The following is a 24274-nucleotide window of genomic DNA, read 5'->3' as shown; positions in this document are numbered from 1 at the left end:
AGATAAAAGCTATTTTTCCAATTATCATGGAAACAACTAAATTATTTTTTAGGTAGTCGGGATATAATCATTTCCGGCAACAGTTATATTTCTTTTTATGAAAAAGTCATTGACTTGAAGATCGTGTTACACATTTGATTAAAAAATTGTTATAGTAAGTTTTTCGATTCTACCACAAGTAATTATTTGCAAACATGCAAAAAATATATATCTTTGTGTCTGGTTATGTTTAATGTAAGAGTTCTGGTCATCGAACTCGTTACCAGATGATATCCGTTAAATTCAATTCTTTGAGACCATTGCCCGACTAGTCAATGATTGACCTAATTTTTAACATGTACCTGTAATAACTGGGTTTTTTATTATTTTCTAATGTTTATCATGTCATTTAACCTGTAACATGTTCATCAGTTCATCAGGATGAAAAAATTCAGTTGAACAGCATTTAAACTAGATTTGTATATTTTCGGAAGCAAACCAGCATTAACAAATATTATCATTTTTGTTAATTGATAAGAAGCTTTATTTGATGTAAAACTAATTTTCATATTTGAAAAGTTTACAATATGTACCAATATTAATTATTTACTTATTGACCATCTATAGCTTACTGGATAAGGCATCGGTCTCCTATGCCGGGGACTGTGGTTTCGAGTCCCACCAGGGGTACGGATATTTTTTAATTTTATTTGTGTTACATACCACTGGGTTTCATTATAGCTGTATGATATTTACTTTAAGAAAATTTCCAAAATATATACGTGATGTGCTAAAAATTATTTTCACTTTTCTACAGGGTGTTTCTATATTCGAGCGACAACGATCTACCACAGAGAGGAGATCTCAATAAATGATTCATTTTGATATAGGAATACGAACCCTTACGGGGCCTAGTTAAAACACATATACAAATTTCAAAAAAAATTTAAAGGCGTCCTTAATTTATGGAAAATTTTTGATTTTGAATACCCTATATGTCAGGCCCCGTAAAGGTTCGTATTTCCATATCAATGAATCATTTATTGAGATCTCTCTGTGGTAGAGCGTTATCGGTCGAACATAGAAACATCCTGTATATATAGCATAGCATATCGTGAAACTTCTTAAAATTTATTTAAAAGCATTTTAGATTATTTTTCAAAAATTCAAGACTTAAATTTGTATAAGTCGCCTTAAAATAATTCATCAGATTATAAATTAGATAATATTTGTTGCGTAATAAGCCCCTGTGGCCTAATGGATAAGGCATCGGCCTCCTAAGCCGGGGATTGTGGGTTCGAGTCCCTCCAGGGGTACATGGCTTTTTACCTGTTTTTTGTTTTTTCGTTAACAAAATTTCAAGGGAGTAGGATTGTAATATAGGAGGATGGTTAAAATATAAACATTTTCTAATAGAAATGTTTTATTATGTTACATAGCTGAATTTTTTTAGTTTTTCTAGATCACCGTGAGTCTATACGTTTTTGCCAGCTCTCTGGAAGCTTTTTCGTGAAAATATCTCGCTACCTCCGAATCGCAATCTGTTTAAATAGGCCAAAAAAAAATAATAGTCGCATGGGACAAATCGGGACTTTTAGAAGGGCGTTTCCTTTCTGTTACCCAATTTGCGAAGACGCGTGCAAACTTTCCAGGGTGTAAATTTCTGCTCAAAAGTTATGGCAACCATATGGCTAAATTTTTGCGGTAACCTACGCTGATGCCCAATTCTTCAAGTAAATCGCGTACATCACTGCATCGGTCTTCCAAAGCGTTGACTTTGACGTTCCCATCGGTTTCACTTGTTTGCGTTTCGCTACCTCCTTCTCACTAATGGGTATAAGTACGATAAATAGCGATGTTACGCGGTCCCAGCTGTTCTCTACGCTTCATAATAGACCGTTCTATGCATAGTATAGTTGCGAAATTTCAATTGGCTGAAGAACAAGTTCACCAGGTTAGAGGCAAACAACACAAAATACCGTGGTGAAGTGCGGTTTTTAAATTTAGATTTCACTTTATGGCGATGGAGGAATCGTCAAGGAGGTAATCTAGTTATTTGAAAGTACGTGGATGGTCATTAATAATAGCCGAAGAGCAGTTGAAATAAGGGACAATCTAATTACTAGAGTATTTTTAGTATTTTGGTTTAGGTATTAATTATTGAGAACCGGAGCTGTATAGGCAGTGAAACGCTTTAATACTAGTAGTGTATTTTTGGGTAAAGCTAAGTGTAAAAAATATTAGGCGTATAAAAAAAAATATATATTGTTTCTAATTGAAACTTTTGGTTAATTGCAACATCTAAAATAGGATGTATAATGGAACTTAATCCTATATATAAACATGTTTCATTGACATTGAAAACATGGTATATAGATATATTTTAAAAATTGTTTATGTCATGCAAAATTAATTTTATAGTTTCTTATGATAAAAATTGACGTCCTTCGCCAAATAACCAAACCTGTGATTCCCATTCACACATTGAGAAAACACAAATAAAAAAAAACAAGCAAACAAAATTATCCACACCCACCTATAAAAAAATTGATAATTGAAAAAAATTGATAATGACGTATAAACTTTAAGATGAACGAAAAAAAAAGCAATAACTATCATTTATATGAAAAGGTGGTTGCATGTACAGAAACGTTAGAAAGAGGTGTCAAACACAGATATTCACACCGTTCAGAACAATGTTATTTGTTCTGAACCATTGGTTCCAAAACTTTTTTGTTCCATATACAACAAAAATTTTGATGTATCCGGTTGACCCCCTGTAGTTGCATTACTACCAATTTCTAAAACTCGAAGAAAAGTTAAGTTTAAATCTATCAATGGAAACTTCTGTTGTGGCTGAGTTTCAACGACGAATTAACAGTTTCATAAAAAAGGTAGAATTGATTGCTTAATGGGTTCATTATTTGATAATAAAATCAACTAAACAAATTTTCGATTAAAAATTAATTGATTGTGCTGTGAGTGGATCAACTCTCACAAATTTTATTTAGAAAACTTCGAACTGGTACAAAAATTACGTTTTCTTGTGTTATTGGTATTGACAGCAAATTATCAATTATTTGGTTTGAGTTTTGTGAGAAATAACCGCAAATCTTTCTGTTGTGTGATAATCAATCTGCTCCTTTTTTATTAATTTGTAACGTTTGCAATGGCACTAAAACTTGTTTCGATTAGAAATGACAATGGGAACGCGACCAGAAACTTTTGTACAATCCCCCACAGTCCAGAATATTTTTTGGGTATTTCTACCTGCAGCCATAACTTTTAGTGCGTCCTTTTAAATCCCACTTTCAGCTCCTCATTAGTGCAAAGCTCTACTAGCTCTTCTTGCAATATCAGATTTTTCACTTCTGTTTCATCAAATGGATTCATGATCCACGGTGGTATTTCTATCGACTGGATATCTGATTTTGAAATCATCATGCAGGGCAATCAAATATTGAACGTTTATCTGAATATCTTCATCACAACATTCTACCTGCGACAAGACAAGAAATTACACTGTTTGATTTTATTAAATTGAAGCTGGCCCCTTGTTTTTGGAAATTGAGGTAATTACGACGGCCGGCGCAGCAACAAGTCTCGACGCGTTGTACTGAATATGGAATACGCAAATTTTTACAAGTAACAGTCGCCGAAGTTTCAAAAATATTATCTACCTATATTGATAGGAAAAGTCAAAACAGTTCTTCACTATCGAAACCTAATAAATTTTCGTGCATACCTGTTTACGATTTTGGACCCCTATTTTTTGTTACGACCAACGTAGACCCCCATCGAGGCACCCGTAAACCCCTGGTGATCCATCTGGGCCACTTTGGGAATCACTTTTTGAACCAATTGAAGACTTCTAGGGATCTAAACTTCACCACTAATTTGTCATCTGTCATAAAATACGACAAACTTCGTAAACAGCGCGAATTTTGAATGTATTTGTGCTCAATAGATTTTGAAATTCTTTTATTTTGATCAAATTGTGTCACAGTTGCATATTGACGGAAATTGGAGAACTAAATGCAAAAAAATTGAATGTTAATATAATAATAAAATTTATTTCTTTACTTAAATGAAATTTGGACAAATGAGTTTTTAACAGTAATATTATAATTAAACAAACCTAAAATTTAAAAAATGTACATATCCATATAAGATATAGATTGATAAAAATATTACATATAAAATGTTAAGACTACTCAATGTTGTTCATGTCTAGCAGCCATCTTGTTGAATATTATAAACCTTTTATTAGAATAAACACATAATCAAAAAATTGCAAATGCGTAATAATATAAACACGGCATAAATAAAATGCTAATAATAAATCAATAACCGGAACAGGAATTTTTATTGCATATTTACTTTCGCATTATTTTGGCCAATTTGTTGTCTATGCTAGCAGACCCATCTAGTGCTCTGAGTGAAATTAAAAAATTAATTTGGTCTAGAAACATCTGCGTAAACTCTACGGAAGAATTAATTTATGTCAATATTTCAATAGCCTACGATTAGAAATATAATTGAAAAAAATACCATTTGAAAATACGAATTTTCTGCTTTTAAATTTCTAATAAGATATAGTGGGATGTTATCAAATTGACACCTCTATATGAATCTAAATTTTCTAATTGAATAATTATGAAATCTCAATTGATAGTGTTCAATTAATAAATATAATAAAATTACATTCTATTTGATAATAAAAATATTGTATTTTCAATAATTGGTAGTTTTGAAAGTTTAAGACCATTTTCGTAACTGCGAACTACTTTTATGTAACGCAAAAAAGTAATAGACCAAAATTTATACATCACGTACACAGATTCTTGAAATATCTCACGAATGTTAAGTTAAACCGGTGTATTATCTTAAAATCGATCCAAGCGAACATTTTATAAAGTGAAATAATGAAAATGTGTCAATTTTTACCAGTAAAAATTTGATTTACATTAACAAGATCGATTGGATGATCTGAATATGTCCATCAAATGACTATACAACTCTGTAATTGTATCGAAGAAAAGCAATTACAAATTCAAAGTAAGGAGAGAATGAACGGCTCTGATATGTTACGAATTCACTTTCTTGAACTAATAAACGATGATGAATCATTCAGAAGAAAGTAGCAATAAAACGGCAAAAATGACAATTCATAAAGATTGTTATGAAGATAATACATTTCAGTGCTGTCTCGAAGATTGCGTACAATCCGCCAGGTTAATATACGGTGTGAGGTCTGACCCTTGAGGCTGCGGAATGTGACAGACCACCAAGAACTCCTAAAAACATTTGACAATTCTGTTCTTACCTATTACATAAAACTTACTGACTGGCAGGATATGTTTTTTTTCGTTTAATTCCAGCTGTACGTAATCATCGCTTTACGCAATCTTCGCTTTACGCAATCTTCGCTTTACGCAATCTTCTTATATGAATTTGAGTTGCAGCGAGTGAGTAAGTTGCCGAGTTTGCCACATGAATGCTACTGAATCTACGATATGTTATGTGGAACAATAGGCGTAGAAGTTCACGAAATGTTGAAATCTGTTTATGACTATCACCTTGGAACAAAGAATTCTCAAGGTATAACCAGTGACTCACCTCGCCTCGCCCACATCTGCCTTATTCACCAGATTTAGCTCCAAATGGTGCTACATGAGGTACTATAGCGTTTTTTAAACAATGTGCGCAGAAACCGTACCAAAAAATACTTTCAGTTGAGAGTTTTTGGACACTGTCTATTCACATCAGGTTTACTGACCAGATAAAGCACTAAACGACTTCCCTAAAATAAAAAATGTGCTAAAACGGAAACGTTTCGTCTCCATACCATTACTGGCCACGTCGCGACGTTGAAGAATTATGTATGAGTAAATTAATTACGCGCTACAAAATTAATCGAATGTTTTGCGTTGATTCATAATTGTAGATGAATCCTGGATCCACAACCACACTCTTGAAACGAAAAAACAGCCAAGGCAGTAAATGCAAAGGTCGAACCTACTCCGAATAAGCGAAGACGGTTTAATCGGATGGTAACAATTACAAAAAAAAAATACAGAAAAATAGAAAAGTGAAGCAGTATTAGATAGTTGGGGCACGTCACCCGAATGAATCATTATAAAATATCCAAAAAGTTATTAAGAGCATGAGAAGGGAGAAAGACAAAAGAGGGCAGAAATGGATAGAAAAGGTGAAGGCAGATAAGAAAGTTTTGTATAGAAAGAAGAGGCACAAGATATATTTAGTTAAGAATATTGAGGAACAATATAAAAAAACTCTGAATCCGTGGACCGACGCAAACAATTTATAAGAATTATCTCATTCATTTATCTTTTATGGTCACTAACTGTAGTGACCATATTTAGTATTTATTTTTGACAGAAAAATATGTTAAGGATTATTATGAGTCAATAACGTCTGAATTATCTCGCTTGGATGAATATAGAATATTCGAATCTGTTTCTTCATCATGCGTAAGAATCTTTAGTAAATCAAGGGCTTTTTGCTATGGGCCCTTGCTTAATCCGGCACTTGTATGCCAACCAAAGAACAACTTAGCTTTTGGAGAAGGGTTCATATCAGTTTACGTGTTTCTCCTCACCGGATATCAACAAAGATGCGTCGGAGCAAATGAAAGCTATCCCGAAAGAAGCTAGTGTTGGATTCAAAGTTGGAATTGCTAGCCATAGGTTGTACTTTGAAATTCATTATTTATTTTGGTTCCTTATTCATTTTCAGTATTGACATCCTTGAATAAAACGCCCCTTCAAGAGGAAATTGCATGTTTGCCATATGCAAAAACCATTCTTTTCACTTTGACTCACAAATTGTCCCTTGTTATTTTTGGTTTTATAAATTAGTGGCAGCTATTAATAAATATCCATGAACTATCAACGACAAAAAAGATTCATTAGATATATGAAATAGAAGAATAACAATAAAATGGACAGCTCAATGTCCCGATTTATCACCTTTAGATTATTATCTATAAAACATTAGGCGCAAGGTGATGAAAATTAACTCTATATTAGGTTTACATTGTGAGTTTAGATATTGTCCAATAAAAAAAGATGAAATAAAAATTAGTAGCGCCTCTGTCTTAATACAAGTTGCATACATAGTTTGTAACCTAGAAATTAACTCGATAAAAAAATGCCAGGTGCTGCATAATTACAGTTTACATCGTTAGATGGATGAATGAAATTAGATAATACTATCACACTTGTGAATCATTACGCTTATAATAATCCCCATCCCCAATAACCCAATCTACAGGGTCTATTCTACATTTTACAAAATATATTATTAATACCACTCACAAAGTTTTCGGCTATCATAATTTGCAAACATCATAACAATGTTGCCAGACAATGAAATATACGAGGACCGTTTTTTTCTCAACCTCCGATCGCACCGTGCAGACGTTACGCGGGCAGAAGAAACCGGACATGCGCTGTAAGCTCTCGCACTACCCACTCCGCCTTTGTTGATATTCTGGCGTCAGTCGGCGTAAACATGACCGCCATTATTGATGCTCCCGCCAAGTGTGAATTGCGAATTGTGATTCGTTTTCTGAATTACATAGAGCTACAGAAATTCATCGGAGAATGAGTCATGTGTATAGGGAAAACTTCATGAGTGATGGTGTCGAACGTTTAAAGATGGAGGACGCAAATCTGTCCTTTCAGAAGACCTGGTTCAAGGAATTGACAGAATGGTTGTTAAAGAAAACTACATATACTACAAATTATCGTTTTGTATGAACTTGTCTTTTATTTATGGCCTATCGGAGGTGAAAAATAAAGCAGCCCTCGTAGAATAGAGTACATATTTAATCAATATATTATTTTTTTGTTGATTCTGTTGAGTCTTTTTAGATTGGGCTAAACACAGGGGAAGATACAATACAGGCAGAGCCGCTGATGTGGAATGCTGTTTCTACAATACATATCCTTGATCCGTGCAACTATCAAGCTCTTATTAACATACAGAGGAAAATCCTAGAATTTGACGTAGTAGAAGAGTCTTGTTTTAAACACAGCGACACCTGTGGGGGGACTATGAAGGACTTATTCAGACAATAAGGACTGACAAGGTTCCCTGTTTTAAGTATTAGTATTTTTCCATATTGAAGTGATGTGATTTTGAGATTTTACTGGAAACTTAAATTTCAATAGAAAAATGTCGACTTCAAAAGATTTAATGTGAATGGTTATATAATAATGTGACTTACAACAGGAATCGTAAATAGGCTTTCACAAAATATCTTTGTATTTAGCAAATTTTCCAAAAAGAAAAATTTTTTGCCCTTTTCAATCATTCGAATTCTCTGCGTTAGTTTTTTCTTTTCTCTGCATTTGTAGTTGTTTTCGTATGAAAAGACTGTGATGTTAATTTTTGATTCTATTTTAATGTTTTAATCAATTTTTGTATCCCGACTTCTTTTTGTTGTAACTTCACACATTTTTTTTACTGCTCTGTTCGTATAAATGAATTTTTCTAACAAGGATAAATATGTATTATTATAATTATCATTATAATTAATTGTGGTATTGTCTGTCAAAATAACCAACGTTTTACGTCAACAATCGATGAACGTAACGTGGATTAACTAAAGCATAATTAATAATAATTGATTGTTTATTTGCTTTTGATGTTCAAGAAGACCATACTTAAACAACAATACGGACAAAAGTTCCATTCATTAATAATCATCTCTCATAATTCAACTATTAATGTTAACGTGAACGACAACTATACAAAAGATAACTTAGGGATATCCGGCAGTTTTTTCTATAATATTTACATATATGCATAGGAAAGATGTCATTTGAATACAAAATTTATTTCTTTTTCTTAGAAGATACTGTCGAACAACTTTAAATATTTTTTGGGGAAAAACATACTCCAAGTATCAGTTTTTTGGTATGGGTTAAACATTTCGAAATCCCTTCATCTTACCATTTACAAGAGATTCCTCAAAATTAGTTTTGGAAAAAGTAACGCACACAATAGGTTTTTTGATTGTAACTCAAATTTGAAGGCCCTTAATTTAGCAACGATCTAATTTATTGTATTGATTAAAAATTTTTTTTTTAAATTTGGATTCATTTTTTGACAAGTTTTGCAATATGTCTCGTAGGATACTTTGCCAAATAATCTGGTTTAAGGTAATGACATTTAGATAATAAAACCTTTTATTCATACATAAATATTATAATTAAACCTAAAACAAATTTTTTTTTCTTTAAGCTAATTAAAATTAATAATAAAAAAATATATTGGTGAAAAACAGAAGCGTTATATAGAAAATAATCTTGAAAATCAAAACAAACTTAAAAACTAAAACATCAATTTTTCTCAAATAATTAAAAAGTAATAAACACAATTTTGAAATATGAAAAAATTTAGAACTTTACATTGGTGTATGAAAAGCTTCAAAACAATTTTTTTTATTTGTGAAACAAAGCCTAACTCTACATTTTCGGTAATGGACAGTTGTCTGTCCTACTTGGTAGTTTCTACATCTTCCTTTTGATTTGTTTTATGCCACCTGATCATATCTAAGCGTATCTTGGATTTTTGTGATGGCTTACCTTGGGTTTAGAGGTTTTGGAGGAACGAGAGCTAGGTCTGCCTTTTTGGGAGCGACGATACAGCTACTTGCACTCTAAAATCTTTATTTTCAAGGAAGGGTGGTCTCTTTTATAGAGTAACCAAGCAAAAATGCTAACAAATTTCTAAATAAAATTAAAACCAAAATAATCAAACTCAATAAATTTTGAATTTTTAAAAAATAACACGTAAATTTACTATAGTTATTGAAGTAATAACTTTTTTTTCCAAATCATAAGTAATGTTAAAACCACCATTAGTCGAATTGGCAATGTATCCTATAGGATACAGATGGTAAAACATAATTTTCTAAGTCAATATCAATTGAATTGATTCATTTTTTTTTTTTTTCAAAACAGATGTTTACATGTCAATACAGGTTAATCCTAATTTTAAAAAGCTGAATTCAGATGATAAATAATAATAAATTGACTGAATACTCACCCAACCGGAGGTCGATGTCATTTTTTTGGATGAGGCTGATTTCACTATTCCAATTTGCAAAATAAACAAACTTTCACTTCAAGTGTATATTGGAAACTGATGGAGGTTACTGTACAAGGCCTAAAGAGACGATGCGGTAGATAATGAAACTGAAAGTCATGTATCTTGTAAGTTACACTGCCAAATTAAGGGTTAAAGGACATATCAGCGTTTCTAAAGCATGAGATGACGTAAAAAATACACTCCATCTGGCGGCAGAGTCTGCTTGTTGTTTTTGAGTACAGTAAACTTATTTTGTTCTAGTTTTAGTTGAATATTTGCTGTACCTAGTTGTACCTTATATGTTGACCGGTATGTTCGATACAGACATATTGACGTTTTGCGACCCGTGACCACAGAGTCTACTTATTGTTGAATACTTCAATCTATTTCGTGTAATTGAGCCTTATATTTTCATCAGTATATTTGATACAGAAAGTGGAGGTGCAGCCTGCTCTTCATTATTTGAAAAGCAAGGAATATTTGGACCAAAATTTAAATTCGAAATATTCCTCTTACGTTTTTTTTTTAATATGCTCAATGATGTTAGTTGATGCACAAAAACTCACCCAATCCATAGCAAATCTGAAGCGTTTTGTCGATAGTTAGCCATTTGGCTGGTTAACGGCCGCAATCGTGTAGAATGGGCAAAATTTGCGCATGTTTTGGTAATTAAAAGGACACGATTCTGTCACTCCAGATAAATATTTGAGAAATTGAAATTCGTTAAAAAAAGAGAACTTACATTTTAATTACAAAAAAGGTGTTTTTACTATAAGAGTTAGACAGATACTAAAAATGGAAATAACATCTTTAAGAGTTAACATGAAGATAAAGTTAGCATAAACATAAGGTGTTAGATTATATTTTATAGGTGTGTAGCAAATTCTCGGCTCGTAACTCTCGTGTAGAATGGCCTTAACACAAAAATGTGTAATTTTTATATACAATAAACAAAATGTATGCGTCAATCAAAAACTAACCGTGTCGGAAGTGAAACTTTTTGTTATTCGAAAACTGTCGATGAGTGTGCAAAATACATTCCAGTGAAAAAAAATTACTAGAAACTATTATAGAAATGATGTATAATGAAGATTAACCCAAATTTATTACCACGAAAATTTCACTTGGATGTACTAATATTTTTCCATTTTTTTTACTTCTTAGAACTTTTTATATGGGTTTGTTGATGAATCGTCTTGATTTTAGTTCTGTTTCAATTCAAAGTTCGTTTGAAAACAGATAAAAAACTTGACGTTTCTACCTATTGTGGTCATTATCAGAAAATTTTAAATTCTAACGCTGTTAGTCCATTAAAAATAACTGAAAATGAAAAAATAATGTTTTGTATCAAGTACTGAATTTTTGAGATCTTCAAAACTTTGTACCTTTTCAATTTCCGTTATAACATGCCATCTTAGTGTCCAAAACGATTTACACCATTCTTTCTTATGTTTCTTCAAATAATTTTGAATTACAAAATGAAATCCTCTTATACATAAAACTGCGCTAGCAACAAAAACTATTTCTAATAAACTCAGACTTATTTGCCCCACTACGCAAGATCTTACAAGTCTGAACTAGTCCTGAATTCTACATGAAATGAATAAATTATAAGCAGAGCTTATATTGATGAACTTTCAATAATTGACATGATCGTCATCAATAAATAATCCTCTTTGTCTTCATAAACTTCTTACGCCTCTTAAGAAAAGTTTAACAGATTTTTTAGCTCTACGATTTAACTCTCAAGCCAGAGATTTCCAAATGCATACAAACAAAAATAAAAGGTCCTTAACCTCATGTTTTAATTTTTGGTGTATGGAAAATTTCAAATCAAACATTTAATCCAATCTTGATTTTACTACATTTTTGTAATAGTTTTTTTATTAATTTGAGTAAGAATATTTCAAAGTACTTTTTCCAAATACCCAGCTTACGAAAAATGGAATAATAAAATGACCAATATCTCGACGTTGTTCATCCCTCTAATAAACACTCTGTATATTTGTCACTTTCCTGATTTGATGTTTGAAAATAGTTCCACTTTAAATATGTACAAACAGCATGTGTCGTGGTTCCTTGAAGGCACTTTCGTATGAAGCTGCTTTGTAAATTTAATTATTAATAGAATGTTTGACTCATATTTAGATGAATCTTTAGCTAAATATATTTTTCTACGTCCGTTATAATATTCACGTTTTTTTCTCATCCATTTGCATTCATAAAGAATGTAATTTATGAATTGGTCAAAAAGTGTGAAAGAAAGTACCGTACCGGTTAATTTTTTCACGCTTTTGCGTTAAAAACAGTGCCGTAACGTGTCATTGTTTAAAGCAATTATAAAATAGACTGTGAACGCTTTCTTTCTTTTTCATGTCAATTCGTTTCTCCGATAAATTGTCACATGTTTATTTCTTGATATTCGTTCAAAAAAATCCGTTTTGTGTCTAATTAAAAGGAATGTAAAATTATTATTAGTGATGGAGAGTACTGCACACCAGAAGATGTTGAATCGGCAACTGCAGCGACTATGAATCTTCTCCCTGAGAAATCCAGGAAACAGTATTCAAAGGAATATAATTCTTTTATGGATTGTGTACTAAAAAAGGAATAAACAGCTTCATAGAAAGAGGGTTACTAGCTTACTTTGGTCGACTTATTCAAAACTGAAATGTACCCTAAGGGGGTAGACATCAGTAAATACTCGAAACTCACTGCATTTGAAAAATAAATCAATTGGCTATAGACCCCAAAGTAAATTTCCTGTGAAAAAATTAATAAGTTTATGTTTCTGGAAGCTCCAGACGATCATTTTCTTGACGCTCTTCGGCGTCTGTATTAGTTGATTTAGGTGGTGATATAATTCAGCTTAAGAAGCTCGGTGGGTGGAAATCCAACACAGTTGCGGAGGGTTACGTACACGATTCAATAAAAACAAAATGGATTCCCCGTAGTGAAATAGTTCGACTTCAAGAAACATTGTAAATGTCAAAGATCCTACCACAATCCTAACACAACCTAATACAACTACAGACGATGTTATTTCTTTAAACTCGTTAAATGTTGCCAATTCAAGTACAAATAGTAATGTAACTTCTTCTCCACTTCAAATTAATAATGCTCACAGTTCTACTTTTGATATTATTATTACAAAATAAAAATTGATAAAAGTTTTGTCGAACTTTTTCAAGTCTACAGACGCAGAAATAAATTTTGTATGAAACTCGTGAATAAAGTAACTTTTTTTAATTAAGTAATTGCCTACTCGTGAAGAAAAGTATTACTTTACTCACTTGTTGCATAAATAACTACTATATATATTTAAAAGGGTTCTGATTACTTAAATTGAGACGAAGGCGGGTCAGCATATGTTTGTCTCTCGGTCAATTAGTTTGACATTAATAAGAAATCAATAATTAGGTTAAGTTCGATAACTATGATTCCTCCAAATTGTATTCATTGATATTTTCAAGCAAATTCTCTATTTATTAGTATTAATAGGTCAACATTTTAAATAATTAAAAATAGAATATTGGTATTGTGAAGGAAAATGTACTTATTATAATAAATATCTAGGAAATAAATGTAAATGGTTGTAAATAATTGTCTTGCATTGAATTAATATCATTAATTTTAATATTGAACTCAGATAATTTTTTTACCCAAGAGGTCAATTTTCAATAAACATCAGTTTTAGGACGAAAGAAGGTGAAGATTCACATGATAAAACGTCATTTTAAATTCCATATAACAACCTTGAAATCAATATCAAATACATTTGATAAATAATAAGTCATACTATTTAATGTATATAACCAAGTTTAATTTCGCACTTAATTTATATCTATTACAATGATATGTGTACAAGGTGTATTTGATTTTTAAAATTTCGGTCTTTATTAAAATCTCCCTATGCTCATTTCCTCAGTCATGCGGGTCGTGCCCTTTTTGGTTAGGTTTGGTATATATAGATATAGGTATATTTCTTCACCCTGATGTAACGATATTTGAAGTGATTGGTTTGATTTCATCAGACCATCTCTTATTCGATCTTTTTCCCAGCTTTATTTTTTTATCGTTTGATGAGCTTTAAATCTATTTTCCAAATATTGAGTTGCTCGTCCCATATAAGCAGCGTCACAATCATTTTAAGGTATTACACAAAGCTCGAATGGATATCTCCATACGTTTAGACGTAGAGTGTTCACAGACAATACCTGTTCAGACTTGCTAGCTCTTGATGCAAGCTCCGACCTACAAACAAGAATGTTTATATGTAGTTGTGTCAGAGAATTTAGAAGAGTAGTTAAATTTTTTCAAAGAGATCCTATTATGGGCAAGCGAGTTAAACGTCATTCTAATAGAACGTTTGAGGAAAAGGAGATATCCATTCAAATGATAATTGAAGGTAACATTTTCTGCTGTAAAAATACATTAAATTGGATAAGCGAGCGAAATCCTATCACTCAACTCAGGGGGATGGAAAAGTTAAATTTTCGTTTGTCTGTGTATATGTTTTTTATAGAGATACTGAAAATACTTTTTTAGTATTATCAGAACACGATGTGACGCCCCGCATGTCGGCCTTGCTTAACATACCGACTAAAAACCTACTCCTCTCTCTTGGAGTCCACAACTTATTCTTCTTCAACTGGCTGCTTCACTAGTTGCTTAATCCCTGTCTAAACAGCGGAGTTTTTTAAAGACCTCAGTCGCCAAGGGCTTGTGGCTTCCCAGGCTGTCTCCATGGTGGTCACCAAGGTCTCTGGATGAAGCTTCTGCTCTAACACTGTTTGCAAAGTACTGCGACATGACTCGAAACGAAGGCACTACAAAAATACTCAACATCTTCGTTCACACCAGTATAGGACGGATACTCGGAAATCGTGTCTTGCTATTGTTTGTGAACATGATAACTTTTAAAAGAGCAAACCGATTTTGATGAAATTTGGCACATATATTTATTGGTACAAACCCTAAATCAAGTTCGATAATGGTAAAAATCGGTGGAGCCATTTCAAGGTTAAATCTCTGGTGTTTTATAAGAAATTTTAAAATTAACATTAAAATTATGAAGGTTTAACAATGTTTGAAGCTTTGTTAAGATTCGTCATTCCAAGATGTCGGTCATTTTGATTTCAAGGGGCCATATCTCAGGTAATTTTGAGATTTTGACGAAATTTAAAATTAACGATGTTCATCGATTTCTATAATTTCTAAAACAAATTACTTAATGTTTTTCCGGATATATATATAGGTTGCTTTTGTCAGTCCCCCAATTCATTGTTAACGGTACAACTTTCTCTAAAATATAGTTGAAAGTGAAAAAAAATCTAACTTTATCCAATTTCAATTGTGGAAACAGATGATGATATTCATGCAATACAGTAAAATAATTCATCGTTACTTGACGATATCTCGTTAACTACAGCTTAAATTTGTTTCTAGCTTTGTACATGAAATACAATAAACATTAGCACGAGCTTCTATGCGCTTACAGTAAGCTACAAGCCACGAGGCGCTTGTTGTACGTGAAAGCATCCTTACTTACATTGTACCTGTTTTAAGTAATAAGTCTTTTACCTGCCGGTGTTAAAACTCATTTTATCATTTATTAAAATATTTTTAATCACACCTCGTATGTGAAATTAGTTTACAGCGTGATAGGTAAAACTAATAATAATAAAATATTTGAATAAAATGATTTACAACATGTTTATAAATTGGGACTCACTTTCGTAACTTATGATTCACCAGTTCCCAGATTAACAGAGCTGTCATGATTACCCCCTAATAAAATAGAGATGCGTTACAAATTATTTTTTACACATTAGGATTTAGCGGAAACTCGAGTGCAGTCTAAGCGGGCATTTATAGCAAGATGTCGCGCACAACGCGTTCAGTTCTTAGTCATTTCTTCACAAAAATGTACTTGACAATTACGTCTTAAATCGGCAGTACACAGCATTTATTAAGGACCTATCTATTTATATATACAGCTTATTTGTAAGAAGTCGAAAGATCAATGAATTTTCATAGAACGCGAGATTTATTCATCGTTCACTATCAACAACTTGCTCAGGCAGTTTCTACGAGGATATATTGAAAAATTCGAAAATTTGAAAATAGCTTACTATAGAACCACACAAAATTTCAATATCAAAATATTTTATTACTCAACATATTCTCCTCTCAATTGGATACATTTATTACAGCGAAACTGCAACGTCTCTACATCTTTAAAAAAAATGATCTGCAAACCAGACCTCCACAGCTTTCATTACCTCCTCGTTACCGAAGAAGATTTACGACCTTTTAAATTTTTTTTTGAGTGGAGGAAAGAGTCGAACGGATTCAAATCTGGCGAATAAGGGTAATTTAAACCCGAATTTTTTGCATGGCAACATGAGATTTGTGTGCAGGGGCGTTGTCCTGCAAAAACGAAACAACTTTGGATAGCTTTCCGCGTCTTTTCTCTTTAATTTTTTCCTGTCGAATGGTCAGTAATGTCGAATAGTAATCTCCAGCTATTGTTCTACCCTTATCCAAAAATTCAATCATGGCAATCCCAAAAAAGTGAAGCAAGAACTTTTCCAGCAGATTTTTGGACACGAAACTTCTTAGGTCTTGGAGAACCAGAGTGTCGCTACTCCATCGATTGCTGCTTTGTTTCTGGATCGTAGAAATGTACCCAAATCTTATCCATAGTAACAATTCGGTTAAAGAAGTCTAAATCGTTTTCAAATCGAGGACAGATCGAACGCGATGATTCTACCCTTGCACGCTTTTGGTCAACATTCAAACATTTGGGGATCTATACTAACTAACCAACTATATGATGAACCCGTTCGTATGGAATATTCAGTGCTTCAGATCAAATCCGTTTTAGCCCAATTCGACGGTCTGATAAAATCATGTCAAGAACTGCATCGATATTTTTGGGGACAGACACAGAAACTGGCCTTCCCGATCGGTCATCATCTTGAATGAAAATTTACCTCTTTTGAAGTTTACAGTCCAATTTTTCACGGTCGCATACGAAGGACATTGATCACCTCTTAACCCTTTTAAATACAGTGACTTGATGATGGCCCGATACTCCAATTGGACATCTTTTTTTTTTTAATTTATTGCGTAGCTCTGGTTTACTTTTTTAACGTCAAACTTTACACTGACACTTCTAATAAGTTCTTGTTCGTTGCCATATTTACGCAATATTTTGTTTATGCATGGAACTGGTCTAGGCTAACTAGATATCAATACATTCTCGTATATCGGTGATTTCCAAAGTGGTCCAAATGAACCCCCAATAAGGACTCTTCCACAGGAATAGGACGGTCTTCTCTCATTTACCCCACAAAATCCGATTTTGTCACAAATTGTAACAAGTATGTAACCCATAGACTTTTCTACAAGGAATGGTCTACTATCATTTACTCCACATAATTTTTTGACAAAAAGCAGCAATAACAATGGTCATATTTCCCTCTCGAAAATTGAGCATAGCATTTTGCTGCTAGGTATTTATTCAAACCATTTGGTTATTTTTTTTAAATCAGTTGCTTCAATGTTTTATATGAGTCTTCATTAGAGTAGAATGTAGTGCTTTTTGTAATAGAGGATTTTTGAGAATATCCAGTGTGGCACTTTTCAAATAAATTATATATTGATCTTCACCTTTTTCCATATATACACTACCAGTCAAAAGTTTTTGCCTACCCCATAATCCATTCATTCAATTTTAAAATAATATACTCCAACAAATTTTTCTTTCAAATCGTCAAGCCAAGGTCTAACGGTATCTTACAAACAAAAACAAGTACCTGCTGATTTATTTATTATTCTCTAGCGGTGCATTATTTCTTAATGTTTAGCTCCAGCGGGCACTGTGAGACGCGGGAACGTTCTGTGATTTATACTTTTTGGACCAAGTACTGTACCATTGCAGCAAAAATACCTCGACGTATTGTAGACTACAACCTATGCAGCCATTAGGAGTTTTGGCGAGAGACAACGTTCAGGGCATGATCGACAATTCACGGCCTCTGTCCTAGGCATCTGTCTCTAAGTACTTCCACAGTGAAAACAAAATTGAATCCAGATGGCTTTTTGGAAAAAGAGCTTTAAAGAAACTTCTTTTAGGACGTCAAAATAAAAAGAGATTACAGTAGGCTAAATAACATAAAAATTGGACGCATGAAGAGAGGGAAAGAATTTGATGGAGTGATGAATCAAAGTTTGAGGTTTTTGACTTTAAGAGAAGAATATTTATAATAAAGGATGTTAGATTAATGTGTAATCCCAACTGTAAAACACGGTGGAGGATCGGAATTGTTACCATATATTAATAGATCGGCTAGCAAGAATATCCTGTGGGGGTTCTTTGTGAAAAAAGTATATAATCTTGCATTCCAATTTCATAAATAAATTGCTTATCTAAGTTTTGGTCATCCATTATTTCTGTATTCATCATGTCTCTTGAGTCTAGTCAAGATATTTCTTCAATCTTTTGATAGATAATTTTTTTGGTTCCGTTTCTCATGTTTTGCTTATAATTTTTTCCAAATTTAAGAAGCTACTCACATTTTATTTACCTTAAAAGTGAGGTTAATATAGAAAAAACTACATTTATGTTGTTAGGTTACATTTTACTATAAAGTGAGTTAATGTCATGTAATTTGTTACGGCAGAAGACAAATTTGGTTAAACAGTCCGTACTATCTTTCGCGGAAGAGTCCTTGAACTTCCAGGAGTCCAGGGGAAACTGACAGGTGTCGACACAAATTTCAATTGATTGATCTGTACTTTATATTTTCGAGAAGCTTTGGAAACATGGTAGAGCTTCACAGAAACCAATAATATTTCGACAGTGATCTTTTAAAGAAAAAGTTTGGCAACATCTGATGTAGATCATAGTAACGAAAGCAAATTTTAAAAATCTATTAGTGGAATTTTAGCAATTTTACTGGTGTTAGATGATTTTTTGTATAAATAGAACTACTAATATTAGAAAAAAAAATATAGAATAGCGGAAGACGTTTTGATTTTTTTGACCCATTTTTGTGGTTGTAGCTTCTTAACATTTCAGTTAATTGTGCAATAAAGACTTACTTTCCTGAATATTATATAATTATTGCAATAATGCAACCAGTTTTGTACGTCTATTGTTAACTCTTGCTTATAAAATAAACTGTTATTCAAGTACACGTAATGAAATAAAATACATAATTATTCTACAAAAAAAAATTGTAGTTTACTCTTATGACCAGTTAGTTGCCTTGTACGAATTGTTGAAGGACATTCGGTCTACGTACATGCATGCAAAACGTCATTTTCAAGAACAATTATTCAAAGTTGAGATAACTTACCTTGATAATGAGCTAATTTTCATTTTTAACCACTTTTATAAATTATAAACCCGTAGTTTCATCCACAAAAGGTTAATTATTCTAAACAAATTTGAATAAGAACTGAATATCTTTTATTATATTATATTAGCAGTTTTGAAACTATTTACGACGATTAATGTGGTTAAAACAAATATTTCAATAAAATACGAGTAGGGTTAAGTAAATTGACAAGTGTTATTTAACGTTACGCCACATCATAGCTTTCGTAAATTCGTAGAAAAACACTGAATATGTTGATTAAAAATTGCTTTTTTAGAAAATGTAAATGCTTTTCATGTTAACGTAGGAAATTGCAATATTACATTGCACTTATAATATGAATATCACTGATTGATTAATAAATTTGATTATGTGCAATTCTGAATTTCAAATTACAATTAATTACATAATAAGACTCTTTATAATTAAGTGTAGCAACATCAATGAGGTTGAAACTGTATACGAACAAATCTAAAATATTGAAAAACTATTAAATATTAATTCCTAATTATATGATGATTCTAAGAAAGGCTTCAAGGTTCGTTATTGATTTTTAATCGTTGATTTCAACCGAACTGCTTCAAATTTTTCAAAAGTTATCAGTGGTAATAAAAATATATGATAGTCAACAAACACATTATTCATTGGTACAATATATATCCTCAGCCTTTATTACAATTGATAAGACTCGATCACACATGTTGAAAGATAAGGAAAATTCTTCTTTGTGTAACTTAAAATAACGAAGCATTTATCTAATCTATACTTGTGGGTACACGATAATCGATAACAGTGGGCATTTATTCAAAACATTTTATAACTATTTCAATGATGATTCAGAATACAGATAAAGGCCGATTTCGTGAAATCACTAAAACAATTACAAATCCGTAGGAAATGTTTATTTTTAACAAGGAAATATTTAAAAATCATTATCTAAGTAGTTCGTCATTGAATTCATAAAATTTTTTGTATTAACCAAACAATTTTCGATATTTCTTCAAATAATCACTTTTCATATCAGTGCTTTGGTGTAAGAATGCCGATTCTTTTCAAAAAGAATTGATCTTTAAATCAATTCGAATCGAATCGAGGTCTAAAAAATCGTATATAGAATCGAGTATTAGATTAATATACAACAAAACATTTATTTTCTAAATGTATTTGTTACATTAAAAGTTAATAATATAGCTTATAGTTTCCAATCCATAATATCTAAGCTTTTAGAAAACAACAGTCTGTCAATCTACTGGGATCCAAGCGGTTCCGCTCATAACTTGTTACCGGAAATTGTAAAAAGGCACTCGCAAGGAACAGATGATCCCTCGAGTTTTTTTTTCCAGTAAAGTGCAGAATCATACTTTAGTAGCACAACTGTTTTCGATAAATAATGAGCAAATTCTTAAGCCCTGAGGAAACTAAGCACAAAGCCATCTCCCGAGTTTTTTAATAATTAACCCTCTAACCAGCAACATCGTAATATTACAAATACATTTAGTTTATTGTAAATAATTTTATGGTTTTCACCTAAACAAAAAAAAGTGTAATATTGATTTACTGAATCGACTTAGTACAACATATCGATTTAAGAAATCGATTTATTTGGTCCAGGGAATCGATTTCAGATCATCACCCTTAATCCTATGGACAAGCTTTGTTCGCGGTAGATAAGTTGAACACATTCCGAATGTATTCTGAACTTATCAAAGGCGCATGCTTTGTTTAGAATGTGTTCTGAATATACATTCCTCCACGAACGATTTACGAATCTAAAATTATAATTTGAATTCAAATATAGCTAGGAGAATAAAATGTATATACTATTCACCTTACTAAATTAATATATATATATATATATATATATATATATATATATATATATATATATATATATATATATTAGTGCTTGCTGTGGACAATTCCTTGAAATGGGAGTTACATATTAGTGCTTTATTTAAAAAATTAAATTCCTCCTGTTTGCACTGAGATCAGTAGATCAGTTTCCAAAAAACTCATACACCTCCTTAACAGTTTATTATGCCCTTATAGAGTCTCATCTTCGATATGTCCTTCCTTTCTGGGGTACGCGTGGAGCGACTCAATTTGAACGAATATTAAACTACAAAAGAGAGCTGTTAGATATTTACTCGGACTAAATAGCAGGGCTCACTGCAGGAGTTTCTTTAAAATTCTTTTACCTACCTACTCCACTTCAGGTTTAGGTAAGGGCTCAATATTTTGCATGCAAAAAAAATCACTTGCTAATTGAAATCAAATCGATATTATATTTTACTCTTAAACGACTACTATTCTAATAATATTTAATTCCAGACTTGCTGCATACTGGTTTAATTTTGCCTACCTATTATTTTGAACAAAGCCTGGGCATTTGAGACGTTCAACAGAGATCCAGAATTTATTCGGAATGTGTTCAAATCAAATAACACGAACAAAATTACCATCCCTTCCAATTGTAACACATATGTCATTTAACCATCATTGCTTGTTGCTTTTTCTCTAAGTGATTTTGTCATCTGTATTTTCCAAAATCTTAATCTATACATTCTTGCCTATAGTATCTGACAAAATAAACATTATTATATCAAGTTTTGTGGGAAAAGAAGCTAAAGACACTCAAGAAATCAGAAAATCTATCTATAGTAATGATATAGAATGTTTACTAGTGATATGAGCGATTTTAAAGTGAAGTAAATGAGTCATTTAAAGTCAATAAATGAGCGATTCACCATTAGGGACTTAGAGCTTATTATTTCACAAGGTCGGGATAAAGTATTTAACGTACGTTAAGCCTAAACAAATCTCGAAACATCTAAAACTCATATGTACCGTTTTGCTGATTGATTTCTTACTGCGAGATCATCAAAAAATTATGAAGTATTTTCAAATAACAAAACAGAACTTTCTATGTGGATATACCTCATATACGAGTAATGAGAAAATATCCAACTAATCTTTGGAAATATTAGAAAATAGTTCTAAAAGAATTCATTCTACATTAAAAATGCATGAAGTTGTTTTGTAGGGAAACAATAATGAATAAAGGAATTTCTGAATACCTAGCAGCATTCAGATATTTTCACTGAGTCATCTTAAAATGAAGAAAATATGCCGCATAATTTCGACAGGTATTAAGCATTTTCAAATAATAATGAATAATTTGTGTGCGTCATATTGTTTATTATATATTGATGAAATACGTCATCAATTCTGTATTATAATTATCCATCAAAAAACTAAAACTAGTTTTCATCTTTAGAATCGGGCGCAGTCAGAGGTATACCGGAAATTAATCAGTCAACTGTATACCGGATAACTTCGAGATATCGAGAGATCGTAGGAAATGATAGAAGACCAGTGCTGCTGAAAACAATAGATTTTTGAGACTGCAAGCTTTACGAAACAGAAAAGATATGTAACGGCAAAACAGCTTCAACAAAAGTTAGATGAAACTTCAAGTGTATGAGTAACTTCGCAAACTGTGAAAAATGTTTCAAGAATGCTGAAATTGAAGCCAGAGTAACTGACCACGAAACACCTTGCAGCTAGATTAAGATACGCACGAGAAAATGCTGAATGTGAGGTAATACTTTTCATAAACGAGTCCAGATTTTGTTTAAGTATCTCAGATCAGAGAATACTTGTTTAGAAAGAGATAGTGAGATGTTTTTGCTTGCAACATAAAACCTTCAATACATTTTGGAGTAGAGTTTATCGAGAGATCACACCGAATTGGTATTGTTTGCTCATAGATACATTACAGATACCTTAAAGCCACATGTTGCTCCTAATGTCCTTTTTGTAGGCAATGACTTTGTGCTAATGCTTGATAACGCAAGTCCTCATGTCGCATAGTACATCAGTACCTTTAAGAGGTGAATATTGTAGTTTTAGACTAACCTGGACTTAAATCCTATTGAGCACGAATGGAACAATATTTACAGTTACAAGCTAATGTTCAACAACTACTAGAAGTGTTAATGACTGAGTAAGAAAATTTTGACCAAAATTACTTGGAGGATTTGGTCAGAAGTGTTGATGTGATTAGATCTAGAGGAGGGGCAAAACACGTTACTAAATTTGATTTAGTTAGTGTGGAAAGAATTATTTTAAACTGATTCATTTTTCGATTCCTGAAATCCTTTAACTAATATGTATAGTGATGCGATACTTTTTTGGCAAAATTTACATAAAATAATTTTTTTGTATCTAAGACTATTTACCTATAATTTAACAACTGGATCGTAAACGACAATTATTTTGCTGTTATATCTACTTTGTGATTGCTGTTGTTTTTCTAACCATTTCGCAAAAAATTCTACTAATGTTTGTCAAAGTGGTATTCCATTTAAAATTTAATTTATACCTGTATTTAATTAAACGTTGCGGCACTTTTTGCATTATAAATTCATATATTGCGAAATTGTTTACTTTTATAATATTAGCGAGAATTTCACACTGTACGTATTTGTTTTTTTGTTCGAATTCGTTCCTATAAGTAGTTTTACCGCACATTCTGTATAAACAAATTATATTAAAATTATTTATCAAGCTAATGTGTAAATTTTATGACTTAGAACTTTCCAAAAAGACACACATTACTCACACAAAATGTTCACATAAATTCACGACTTACTGACTGAATAATATTTTTGGACTTTACCTTAGAACAAGTAATTGACGTCATCGAAACTCAAAAATAATAAAAACTGTCAATTATACGCAAATCATTATTGACATTTGTTAATTATCATTTAGTTGTCCTT

At 31.9% G+C, this 24274-nt stretch overlaps 1 protein-coding gene and 1 non-coding gene across 2 annotated transcripts in view; one reads left to right on the top strand and one right to left on the bottom strand.

Moving 5' to 3' along the window:
- Window positions 1-23904, bottom strand: part of LOC130896222 (solute carrier organic anion transporter family member 74D) — a 227996-nt gene extending 204092 nt beyond the window's left edge. Inside the window, exon 1 of the mRNA XM_057804167.1 lies at window positions 23875-23904. The gene's annotated coding sequence lies outside the window, so the exon portion shown is untranslated. The remainder of the gene's footprint in view (window positions 1-23874) is intronic.
- Window positions 1223-1295, top strand: Trnar-ccu (transfer RNA arginine (anticodon CCU)). Its single transcript has one exon. It is a non-coding gene; the product is annotated as a tRNA-Arg (tRNA).
- Window positions 23905-24274: the final 370 nt, after the last annotated feature.

Source organism: Diorhabda carinulata, chromosome 1 (genome assembly GCF_026250575.1).
Source record: "Diorhabda carinulata isolate Delta chromosome 1, icDioCari1.1, whole genome shotgun sequence".
Classification (NCBI taxonomy): domain Eukaryota; kingdom Metazoa; phylum Arthropoda; class Insecta; order Coleoptera; family Chrysomelidae; genus Diorhabda; species Diorhabda carinulata.
The sequence above is the reverse complement of the archived record's forward strand: the minus strand, read 5'-3'. Positions and strand labels throughout refer to the sequence as shown.